At 43.1% G+C, this 12238-nt stretch overlaps 1 pseudogene; it reads right to left on the reverse strand.

Moving 5' to 3' along the window:
• Positions 1-344: 344 nt before the first annotated feature.
• On the reverse strand, positions 345-11996 carry LOC104038902 (nuclear receptor subfamily 0 group B member 2-like; annotated as a pseudogene).
• Positions 11997-12238: the final 242 nt, after the last annotated feature.

Raw genomic sequence — 12238 nt, forward strand, 5'->3', positions numbered from 1 at the left:
GTAAAAATTTCTGGAAAGCCAAGAGCATATAGTATAGTTTTAAACAGCTATAAAAATGCTCACTAGAAATAATACGGTTGAACGTAGCACAACTGGAAAGTATGCTGGTGCTCCTAGATAGTCTTTGAATACGTTAGACTAACGGGTTTTGAACGCATACAGAATTATTAAATGCTTAGATTTCCCTGCTTTTAATTCTAAAATGTTACAAAATTACTTCATCATACAAAAAACATATATGGCTTACAAAGATGCATCAATGGTTTGTTTGAAATGTGTTTAGCTCATAAAATCCTCTCATATCTTCAAAAATAGGTGTTTGAGAGCACAGATGTCATCTGTTTTCAAAGACAGTCTGGCTTGATATGTAGGGTTTCTACAAGTAATACATTTAGGGTGGCCTCTCCTAGGATGGGCCTGAAGAAGAGTTCTTCAATAGCATCTGCATCAATGTCTGGAAGAGAGGCAATTAGCTGGAGAATCTAAGCAAACCTGCCTAGGTTTCTATGGAACATCATTGACATAAACTCCATCAAGGCTTGCTGAGCTTCCTGCTGCAGTGTTTGTACATAGGGGAGACATTTTAGGACATGATATCCTGTCAAAACCAAAAGTAAAATAATAAATCTTGAGTAAACATTTTTGTTCTGTGCCTGTCATAATGATGGGCCGTCTGGCTTTCTATCTTACAGTACTACTTTCTCTAGAAAACAATAAAAACTTTCTAAACATACTTTTTGGAAAAAGAAGATATGCATAGTTCAATAGTTTGAAGGAACATTGAGCAGCATTGTAAGCACATTGGAATCCAGCCTGTTACATTAAATCTAGCTTTGAAATGGTAACAGGAGGTAACTGACTCAGTACAGATGGAGAAGAATCTTTATCGTGTTGTCTACCCACTAAATGATCCTGAGACCGTAGTCTGAGTAGGTGGAAACATTCCAGCTCTAGTCTAAAATAGGTAGGTAACATTAGGAAGATGGAGGCGGTCGTTTGGAGCAGCGAGCAGGCTGGCAGTCTGAAGACATAGGTTTCCAGTCTACCCAGCCCTATCTGACTCCTGTTGTTGCCTCTGCTTGATAGACTAAGCTGGGGCACTGTGGTTCACCATGCTATCTAGATATCTTCATTTACAGTCTAAAAAGTATAAAGGTTCTCTGTGAGATGTATCGTGATCCACAGGAGTAGGATAGATAATTGTATTTCCTGCTTTTGTACTCCTTTTCCTCAGCTGTTTTTGAAGGGGGAGAGGTCTCTGCCCCATGGAGTCATGGTCTTGAGCCTCAATCACATACCTCCCATAGCACATGACTTCGAACCTGCTGGCCTGCTGAGGGTCTTTGTGGGTGCCAGGGCTCCGTTCAAAGGACATCCCGTGTTTATCCTTTGCCTCTGGTGGGATTACCTTGTCACACAGCTCTCAGCAACCTGTTGCCTCCTGTCCTCACCGCCTGAGCACAGCACCATCTTTTCTTTCCTAGAATTGCTGCAGCCTGGACAGGGGTAGCATGAATCCCCAAGTTTTGACTTCTGCCTCTCCTGCCTCCCACGTCTTATTTTAACCTATCTCCCAGTGCACACTCCAGGCCCGTTTAGCATATTTTAGTGTCTCACTCCATACCTCCCTGGGATGGGATCTGAATAGCTTAGACCAGGGAGTGTTTCACACAGGATCATTCGTTTAAGTGTGGGAGGTTCTGCCTTCTTGCCTAGTGCCCTGCACTAGGGAAAAACCAGCCTGGCTGTGGTTTTTTCAGTCTGTGGCTGGCTGCCCTTTGTCAGTCTTGAGCAGCTCTCTTCTCCCTAGACATCAGTGCCAGAGGATAAGAAGCCCCAGCAAAGCCTGCAACCAGGCTAGCCAGAAATGAAGGGTTTGGAAAATTCATATTGTCCCCCAGGATTACCACCAGCTGCAAGCTGTGAGGATGATTCCAAGTGTTAGATTTTTTCGTGGAAAGGAAGTTGTCAGGATTTTGTATATTCAGGATGAAATTGCAATTGCTTATATCCCTTCAAATTTGCTTAATTTCCCCATTTGTTCTTCTTTTATATGTAATCAAACACTGGGTTTCATTTACAAATCATGAGAAACTTCTTGTTCTGAGATCTGTTTGCAATAATATTCAGACAAACACATGTTTCCAGCTGAAGTGTAAAGCTCTGAAGAGCGTCTTTTTTAACAGAAGTTCTGTCACAGCCTTGATGGAGAGAGATATATATATAAAACTCCGTAAATAGATATATATGGCACTGATACAATAACAACACTGTTTGTCACGACTCCCATCTCTTCACTGCGCAGTCCCCATTGCTTTTCAGACAATTATCAAAAGCAGCCAGAGCAGTTTCACCTCACTCTATGCTGTTCATGTGTGGTGGGACAGTCCTACCTGCTTCTTCCTTTGACTTATTGCTTGGGTCCTAGAGAAGGCCTTGCAGCTGGACCCTTCACCCATACACACTTTGACCTCTCCAAAGCTACCTAGCCAAAGCACCCCTGAGAGCAGCAGGGATAGCAATATGTTCTGGAAAGTCTGGATTCAGTTGATGCAAGGCTGGCTATTTCCCCTTGGGGTTGGGCGCACGCTTTCTCCTTCGCGGGTTCTTGCTGTGGTCAATCAGTAACCCAGCCGGAGCCTCCCGCACGGAAGGACTGCCCAGATTGCACTTTAGCGGGAGCACCCACGCTCCATGCTGCCTGCCACCCTGTCGCCAAAGGGATTTTTTTCTGATATTAAGCACAATCTCTATGCCACAAGAGATCACTTAGGGCACAAGCAAAGCTCTGCCATACTTGTCTGTCGCGCTTCTTGCCCAGCGCTGGCCTAGCTGTGCTGCTACAGCTGCATTTCTGGGCGCCCTGTTGAACTCCAGCTCATAACCCAGCTCTGGACTGCTCCATGCCTGGTCCTTCCCCTTTGCCTCAGCTAGTTTTGGTGGTCTAACAGGAATAAAACAGTCAGGGTGGGAGCCCACATGAGGTACTCCATGATCCAGGAGAGGGTTTAGTGTTGTCGCTGCTGGTGGCTGCCTGAAATCCTCTTAGAACTGAGGCCTGCAATATATTAAGGTTTGGCCAAACATCAAGCCAAAACTAAAAGGGCAGCTGAAAATGTGCTGCATGTATGTAGAAAACATTTTCTGAGTTTGGTGGAAAGTGTTCAAAAACTATTGAAAACAGTAATTGTGAAACGACGGCTGTACAGATTTGTTTGCAGCAAAACAGGTAGAGAAAGGGCAGTTTGGGCTGTGTGTAAGCCCTGAGTACCTGTTTCAGCCCAGAGGTGGACTGTGACTCTTTGTGTCATCTGGAGTCAATCTAGGCTTAACTGAAGCCCTCCCAGCTGCCTTCTGCAGCCCATGGAGAAGGGCACCTCCAGAGAATAGGGTCATCCCACCTAAGAACTAGGGAGTCCCCCTGAAACTCTGGACAGTGTCTGCAGACAGCATGAAGGGCTGCTGGGCTTCTCGTACAGCACCCCAGGGAAGCAGCAGGCATTAGAAGGCACGAATCCAGAACACAACCCCGCTTCTGCTGCTTTCTCCTTAAGGGAAAATTGCATTTTATCCGCAGAGATAATAAAAATGCTTGCTAGTTAAACTGTGTAAGCCTCTGCAGATGAGGGATTTCTCCTCTTATCATCACCCTGGATATAAACAGTGGTTTCCTTCAGCCTGATTTTATCATGAAAAACTGAGAAAATAACTTGCACTGAAACAAACTCCACTGGTTTGGTGCTGCGGCATAGACATACAAGACAATACCAAACATCTGGATGACATTACATCTCAAGAATCAGAATTTGAATCCTACTGGAAACAAATATAAAGTCACTACAGCCTTTGAGCAGCCTATAAACCATTCACCACAAGAAATATCATGGAATAACTGAAGCATTCAAGTATCCTTTTGGTGCAGTCCCAAGTATAGCACACTGCTGACAGTGCAGCCAACAGCAGTGATTGCTGTGGAAGGAGTCGGGGATCAGAGCCAGAGCAGACTGGAGTCAATAAGTCTTTCCATTTACTTTAGTGGACTTAGAGCTCAACTTTTAATGACTCACGCACTCCATGGTGCTGACCTAGGCAACCTTCTTTCCTAAAGAGGCTGAACTTGGCACCAGAAGTGAGAGGATACTATCACTAGTTGGAGTTTGCTCCATGACTGCTGACCCAGGCTTTGAATGTAGAGATACTGAAGGATAAATAAACAATAAAAGCTGTGTAAGCTCAATGCTGTATCCTTTTGTCTCACTGATGACGATCAGATTATGTAGATTATTTTGTCTTCTCCAGTGTTCTTGCTACAGAGGAAGTCCTTGTTAAAATACTTCTAATACTCGCATCACCTACCCGTGTACCATCTCTCCTTTGCTGTACTATATTTTGTCTTCTCCAGTGTTCTTGCTATAGAGGAAGTCTTTGTTAAAATACTTCTAATACTCACATCACCTGCCTGTGTACCATCTCTCCTTTGCTGTACTACAGGTGAGGCTGCTGTATTACCTTTGAACTGGAAATCAGTTTGAAGTGACACAGTTAATTCTTTATGACTTAAAATTTATCCAATAGAAGCGGTTTTCGTTTACAGTGGGTGACCTACTGCACACATCCGAGGAACCTAAATAAACTACCTGAGGCAGAAAATCATTAAATTGTGGAATATGGATTTTTTTAAGAACATTTAGATATATTCATAGGAAAGAATAAAACTAAGCATTTGTCTATATGCAAATGAAAATGCCAAATGTCCTTCTAGGCACATAATCATCTGTGCAATTTCCAGAAGGACTTACCAGAATTAAAGAGAATAATTCCTTTAAGATAGGCATATTCTTTTGCACTTATGTCCAGGTCCCAGAATTTCCACAATAAATTCTTCATCTTCTGAACTTCTGCTAAAGATGCTCCCAGTGACAAGCTGCCCAGTTCATTGCTAGCTGTCAAAGACTGATTGAGGAGGATTTTTTTCAATAAACCAGGGGCTGAAATCTCTCTCAGGTCAAAATCCACCCCTTCTTGTGCCATGCCCAGGGCAAAAAGAGGGGCCTAGTTCTGCTGTATGAGAACAAGCTGATCCTCCCAAGGCGCGTGAGAAAAGGAAAGCAAGTTTCTAATAAAAGTTAAAGTCTTTAAGAGCACCTCAGAAGCTCTTTTGCATGTAGCTTCTGGTGTTTTCAGGACAACTCTTCTGTCCCTACAGGCACAGCCCTTGCCTCCCGTGGAGCAGTGGGGACTGCATTACTGCTGGCGCCACTTGCTCTCGCTTCCATGCTCTTCGTTAAGGATCTGGTACAGGATGCTCTTAGCATGGTGTGTCTCACACTGACATTTCCCAAATTTCTCAGCTGGGATCTCGGTAGCCACAGAGCCGGAGTTCCCTGTGGCAGGAAACAGTGTGCGTAGAGCTACGCATCAACAGCAAGGGAGAGCATTTCTGCCGCAGAGCGAGGCATTGCGTGCTTTTTATATACAAGGGCAGCTGAAAAGTGGTATGACCCTGATCTCTAAAGTTACCTAAAGCACCAGTCTGTTTCGAACGAGGCAGGGCTGCAGGCTGCCGGTGTTGCACAGGGCTGCCGTAGCCCCGGGGAGAGGGAGGGCTCGCGCCCGCCGGCAGCACGGGCGCTGCTTACCGCTGTGCCTGGCCTTCTGCCACCATGCCAGTGGCTCTGTGCTGCTGCCACCAGCGGTGGCATTTTTGCAAAGGCCAGCTGTATAACGCATAAAACATGCCCCTGAGGGGAAGCCCGGTGAAAAGTGTGACACCATAAGTGACAAAGGAACAAGTTGTCTATATTTTTATTGATACACTGACCTTGCCCACAAGCTAATGCTCTGGAGTGCACAGAAATACATTTATACTTATGAATGATGCTGTGGTAGCAGTCCCCTGAGCAGACACTTTTATTTGTTAAAAGCATACACCTGAAGACGCTGTAGGTGTCTGCCATTACTTTTCACAGAGCACTTAACAGTGCAGCTAAGAGGATGTGACACCTCCGCCAAGGAGCTCACAGGTGAAAGTCCCGGGGATGGAAATCTCATGTGTAGGAATTATTTCACATTCCTGGGAGACTTGAGAGAAACTTCAGAGAAAATCAGCTGCTATAACTCATGATAATGTTATCTCCTGCATTTCACATACGATAATTTCAAACACAGAACATGTGGACTTCTCCCAGACTTGCTGTGTAATTAAATATTCTTCATTCAGGCTGTGGAAATAAAACCGATTAAGAAAGAGAGCAAAATGGCAATTCATACTGTTGCATGTGTGAACTTTTGTAGCAGAGCGAGAGCTGAATGATAGAATTGTCAGGACTCTTCAGCTGACATCCTGGAATATTAAGTAGCGGGAATGCAAGGAACTCAGCCTTAATAAGAAGAAATTGATACTTAAAGTTTTTGTTACTTCACACTCTCTTGCTTGCCCTTATATAGGGGAAGAGGTACTAAGTTTTTTCACCAAGCACGATGTTTATGCATTCCTGCCATCTGGGCTCTTAGCATGTCTTAACAAAAAAATGAGCATCAAAAACAACAGCTTCAAGAGCTACTTCTGCTAGATCTCCAAGCCTTAGGTGTGTGAAGGCTGTCGCATCAGATGCATAGCCGCAAATTTGTCCTTTGCTACATACAACTGGGGTTTTTTTCCATGCTGGGCCATTTTAAAATTTCCATTTATTTACCTCTCCATTATATTTATGTTGCAAAATTTTCCCCTTCTGAGGAGATAAAAAGTGGAGGAAGACAAGACTGCTCCAAAGTTGAGCAATCTAGAAGTGTAGTGCTGCTGAGGTGTGTTAAAATACTTTGCTTGATTAGATCTGGTAAAATCAGCATCTTTTGATGATAGCCATTTGCATAGAAGTAGCAAATTAATAGAGGCAGCTGCCCCAGGAGGCCCTGCAGTGAAATGTTGTCTATCACCAAAACTAGGCCTGTTTTAAACTTACCTCTAGGGACCGAGTTAGAGAAAAGGCAAATGCCTATGAACTTCTGCCCCACATCTTGACATGAAGTAGGAGCTCAGAGAAGCCCCCTTCCTAAAAGCCTACCCCAGGCATCTACGTTTAACTGATGTTCTGCTGTTCTTTGTTTCCAAACACACTGAAGTAGCATTTAAAGTGACATTTTGGCAGGTGCTGGTCACTGGCTGAAGAGGGGAGAGCGTTTGTCTTCATTTTAGACCGAGGACATTTTCTTAGAGACTTTATGCTGCCTGACCATACTTCAGCTGTTGCAAATGTGAATGCAGACGTGCGCCATCTGGAGCTATAACCAAAACTGAGACTAAAATATTGGTACAGAAAGTAAATAATCAGCTCAGTGATGCTCCTCGGGCAGCAGATGGGGTGACACAGGAAGGTATTTCTTAACTCTTCAACTTCTTATGAAGCTAAAGCAGCAATGGATTCCCATGTATGCAGATGCATAAATAAACCCAAAAGGGCTTTCATGGTTGTTTAAAACAAAAAACCAAAACAAATAAACAAACAAACAAGCTGGACAAGTAAACTTTTTCCATTATTTTTGAACAGCTTTATCCTTCCTCTCAATAACATGGGGTCAGAGCCTTCTTCATCTAAAAACCTGAGCAGTCATCACTTTGCAGTTGCAGCAGACGTGCTGCTACTGGGCCATTTCTCCCTTGGTTAAAGATAAGGATTTCTGTTAGGCAGTGTATGGAAAGGGGCCTGAATCTGGAAACATCAGTAAGTTTTAAGCCACCCAACATCAATTGTTTGGTTTCTTCATGCTAGAAAAATTGGTGATTTTTTATAAGAGTCAAATGGCAAATTTTTATAAGGGCACCCCTTGCAGGGGGTAGGGGGGCATAGAGGTTATAAAATCAACCAGAAATTACCTCATACCAGATTGTGCCATTTTTCTATGGCTCCCCCACTAAGGAGATGGTGTTTGCACAGTCACCCTTATCAGCACTGGGACAGGCACCATCTGTCATTTTAAATATAGATAGATATACCACTTATTATTGCTCAGCAAGTGGAAAATGCTGGAAAGCAAGGTAGAAAATGGGCACAGCTTTAAAAAAGCAAAGTTAGAAAATGCTTCTGGCTAGCAATGCCATCTCCAGAGTGGCACTGAAAAGGTGACTCCTCCCTTAAGCCTCCTCCCCTTCTGAGAAGAGTGGTTGACATGATAAACATTTTAAAGTAGTATGGAGCTCACTATCATATAAAACTTAAGTCTGTCTTATATCATTGAGGATAAATACATAATCTAGTGATTAGCACTCTATAAATACCACAGATTAATAAGTGAAGACAGCAGATTAAATATGTGGTGTATACCTTCAGACTTGTCTTTACACGTTTTATTTATGATAAAATAGGCAAGGCCTGAACAAGTATCTGTGGTCCAAAAAAATAAATTCCAAAAACCTCCATTTTATTTTGAAATATATGAGGGGCAACTAACTTCTACCAGAGTTACAGGACTAATGCATTGAGTTTTCCCTGTGACAAAATTAACATGCCCATACTTCCCTCACTGTTTGCCACAGTGTAACTTCTCTATCAATAACTCTTAAATTAAATAGCTATCTATTCAGATTGGGGGGAAAAAAGGAAGAAAGCAATCTCAAAATGTGGATTTTCTTAGAGCTCAGAATACTTAAAAACTGATAGAAAAATCTACATCATTTGGGTTTGGTTCTTCATAATCAGTTACCGGTTATGACTCATGGACCCTGTATGTACAAATCTCCAAGTGTTCACCCAACTGCAGAAAGATTCTTCATCAGATATTTCCTCACCACAGTTTATCCAGGAGAGACCCATTTCTTCTGTCTGTCTTTGACCATCTCCCCACCTTGATTGCTGTGACTTTCTTCCTCCCCTGCCAAGGAGATACCTGCTCCATTCTCTTGCAGCTGGTTTCCCATCTGATTTGCAGTAAGGCTGGGAAGAGTTCATACACAGCTGTGGTAGGATCTTATTGCAGATCTATTTCCTTACTATTTTCCTACTACTTCCCAAAGGGGCAGGGACAGAGCAGTTCACAAACCCACAGCATCGAGGGAATACGACACCAGGGGATCACTGGAACTGAGAGGAGTAACAAAACCCAGTCCACTTTTGTAGCTTAAACATCTTTGCAAAAGCTGTATGTCCAAGTCTAAGCACATCTTTGATTGCATGAGCTTGAATTACTTCAGATTTTAGAGATTCTCTGGTATTGCAAACAACTGATACTCAGTCTGTTGAACATTTACCAAACTGGCACCACTGAAGACCAATAAGGGCAAGAGTCTGTCAACCTTTATGCAATCATTCCTTTAGGAATAGGTTGGTCTGACAAAACTGGGGAAGAAGAAAACATGTTGAGTCACATACATGTTGGAAATTGTAAATGAAATCCTTCTACCTCCATGAGTGCAGCTCTATTGTCAAGATACTCTGGGGAAAGAGCCAGCTTTCTGATAACCATGGAGTCCATCAGGAGTGAAGAAGAAAGGCTGTGAAAACCTTGCCAAAGATCAGTATGGTTTTGAGCAAACAGGATTAGGCAACTAAGGCTAAGAAAATGAATTTCGAGTGCTCAAATCGAGTAAGATAGTTGCAGTGTCTCTGTGTAGAAAAAAACAGTACGCTGAGGGAGTAGAAGATCCTGAAACTTTTAAAGAGTAAAGGTTAAAAACTGAAGGGAGGGAAAGGAGGAAAAGATAAACCTCAGCACATTTAATAAGAGCAGATTACAATAGGATAAATGTTATTTGCAAATATTCATAGGAAGATGCGAGTTGCCCACAGAGTCAAAGGTGGCCACAAGGCACAAGCACTTCCATGCCATTCACTGGTAGTTCAAAAGACATTCAGACCTTCTTCTGGACCTATTTCTGTATGCAGTAAATGAATGCTTTGCTCATTCAATATTGAGATTTCAGCATTGTGAGATCAACTGCTGCTTATTCTGGCATTTATGTTATTGCTGTCACTCTGAAAAACAGCTCTAAGATTTTTAGAAGCAAGCATATTTGCAAAAATCATATTTTTGAAAGAGAAGTCTGGCTCCGTTTGTCTCGTAAAAGTATGCACTTAACCACTTTTTAAAAAATACTATTATTTTAAGGTCAGTGGAAACTCCATTAAAGTGTTTCAGGAAATTGTCAAATCATTAGAGGAATGGAAATTGAAATATATGCAATGTACTGATTTCAAACACATTATGAAACAGTGGGCAAGAAATCAAGTGTGTTCTCTAGTCTTAGTGTAACGTCCTCCTTTGGGACCCACACCATTAGGGAGTGATTTTATCATATTATATGCCAGTGACTGCACCTAGCTTGCAGTGGCTACCAAAAGGCATTTTTCCTTCAGAGGTGTCTTCATTGTCACCTTTCAAACTGTCCTTTGAAACTAAGTGGGGATATACCTTTTTCTCCTTTAGCTGCCCTGGGAAACACATGTATGAGGAGTGTTGTCCTCGAGAGTGTCTGATACCTAGAACTGCCACCCTGAAGGGAGCAGATGCCTTAGAGTACTTGAAATTGCGTTCGGAAAGGCAAGATTCATCTGAAAGCAACTGAGAGTGTTGGAGAATCCAGATCAGTCAGTAGAGCTGCAAGGCACATAAAAAGAGACAAAAGACCAAAAGAAGCATGTGTCTGCAGAGTGTTTAGGTTAGTGCTCAACAATCCTTTCACCCTCCCTGATTCTTGTGACAAGATGGTAAGACCTTCGTGGCAGTCCTGTAGGAGGGTACATCCAAAATCAGATGGACTGAAGCATCTATATCTTCAGGACCTGCTTCCCTTTATAGCTCAGATCCAACAGTGGGGGTCATTCTGGTCCAAACATCTCCCCCTTTTCCTCCCTCCTCCTGCCCCATATATTTCTTGTTCATTAGGTCAAGCAGGAAAGGCTCTAGCACTTCTTTCCATTAAGCCAGTACTTGATACCATCTGTAGTTGAGATGTGAATCTCCTTTGGACAGGGACGGAGGGTTTGTCCTCGCTCAGACAGGTCACAGTTATTCCCATAACTGGCCAAGACCCTTTACAAGCTCTCAGCTCATTGTGAAGTAGAGCTGAGCTGGGAAATGCCCAAATCCCAGGTTATAAATGTTTCATATTAAACTTCCTATTCTGTACCCACACCATGTACCCTGCTAATCATGTGTTATACAATCTCATAAGTGTGAACAAATGACACAGCTCATTATTTCATCTCATTTGGGACTAGAGCTGATGACAACCACACACGTGGAGGTGACAGTGTTTTGGAGGGTACCTTAACCCAGTTCCCAGCTCAGTGTTTGGAGAGGCTGCTGGGACAAGATGTACTAAGCTGACCCAACAGGTCCCATCCTGTGGTAGGAGGCCACCCCCTCAGAGCTCTGTGCTTCTGCTGGGTCCGGCACACTTCTGCACCCTCCAGACTCCTCAGAGTGTCTTATCTGCTTTGGAAAGCAGGAGAAAAGTCATCTGCAGAGAGAAGAAAATGACCTTGAGCTGGTTCATCTGTGGAAAAGGACAGCAGAGCTGGTCTGAGGGATGGGCAAAAACCTTGTCTCTGGTTCAGCAGAATGAAAGTCTCACCAGCTCGAGTAAGACTTTTACCAGGACCTTTTGGACAGGGCTCCCTCCAACACTTCAGGTTATGCAGGACATGGAAATGACGACTGTGGCCAGCACGGGTTTTTCAGCAAAGACAGATAACTCCTCTTGCTGCATTTTTCCAGACATGAGAAATTACGATCCACAGCAAAAGTCGTGGCAGTAATAATGACTTCTGTTGCGTGTTAACCTGACTAATAAGATCCTGTGTACCTTTACACATGTCAGGACCTGCAGGAGGTGGCTGGGAGGGAAGATCCTGCTGCAGCTTCCCCGTCTGCTCCATCTCATTCACAGGCAGCAGCAGCATTTCCCATCCCAGGGCATCCACCAGTGATTTTGTTTGCCATGCAGCTGTGTTGAGCATGGGATCCAGGGTCTGCGACCCGTTCAGTAACAAAAGCAGCATTTGGAAGGACAGCATTCACATTTTCTCTGTTTGCTATCATGGATGCTAATATTACTTTACTAATAAACTGTGAACTATGGCAAAGAGTAGATTTGTTTTTCAGATCTAATACACGAATGGAACACCCAGTAGAAAACAAACCTGTGAAGATTTTAATTTTACGCACATTTTCTTTTCAGGAACTGTCAACATGAGATGTTTGGTTTATTGTGACTTCAAGTGTCACCTTTAAACTCCCAAAA

This window comes from Pelecanus crispus, chromosome 3 (assembly GCF_030463565.1).
Source record: "Pelecanus crispus isolate bPelCri1 chromosome 3, bPelCri1.pri, whole genome shotgun sequence".
In the NCBI taxonomy this organism is placed as follows: Eukaryota; Metazoa; Chordata; class Aves; order Pelecaniformes; family Pelecanidae; genus Pelecanus; species Pelecanus crispus.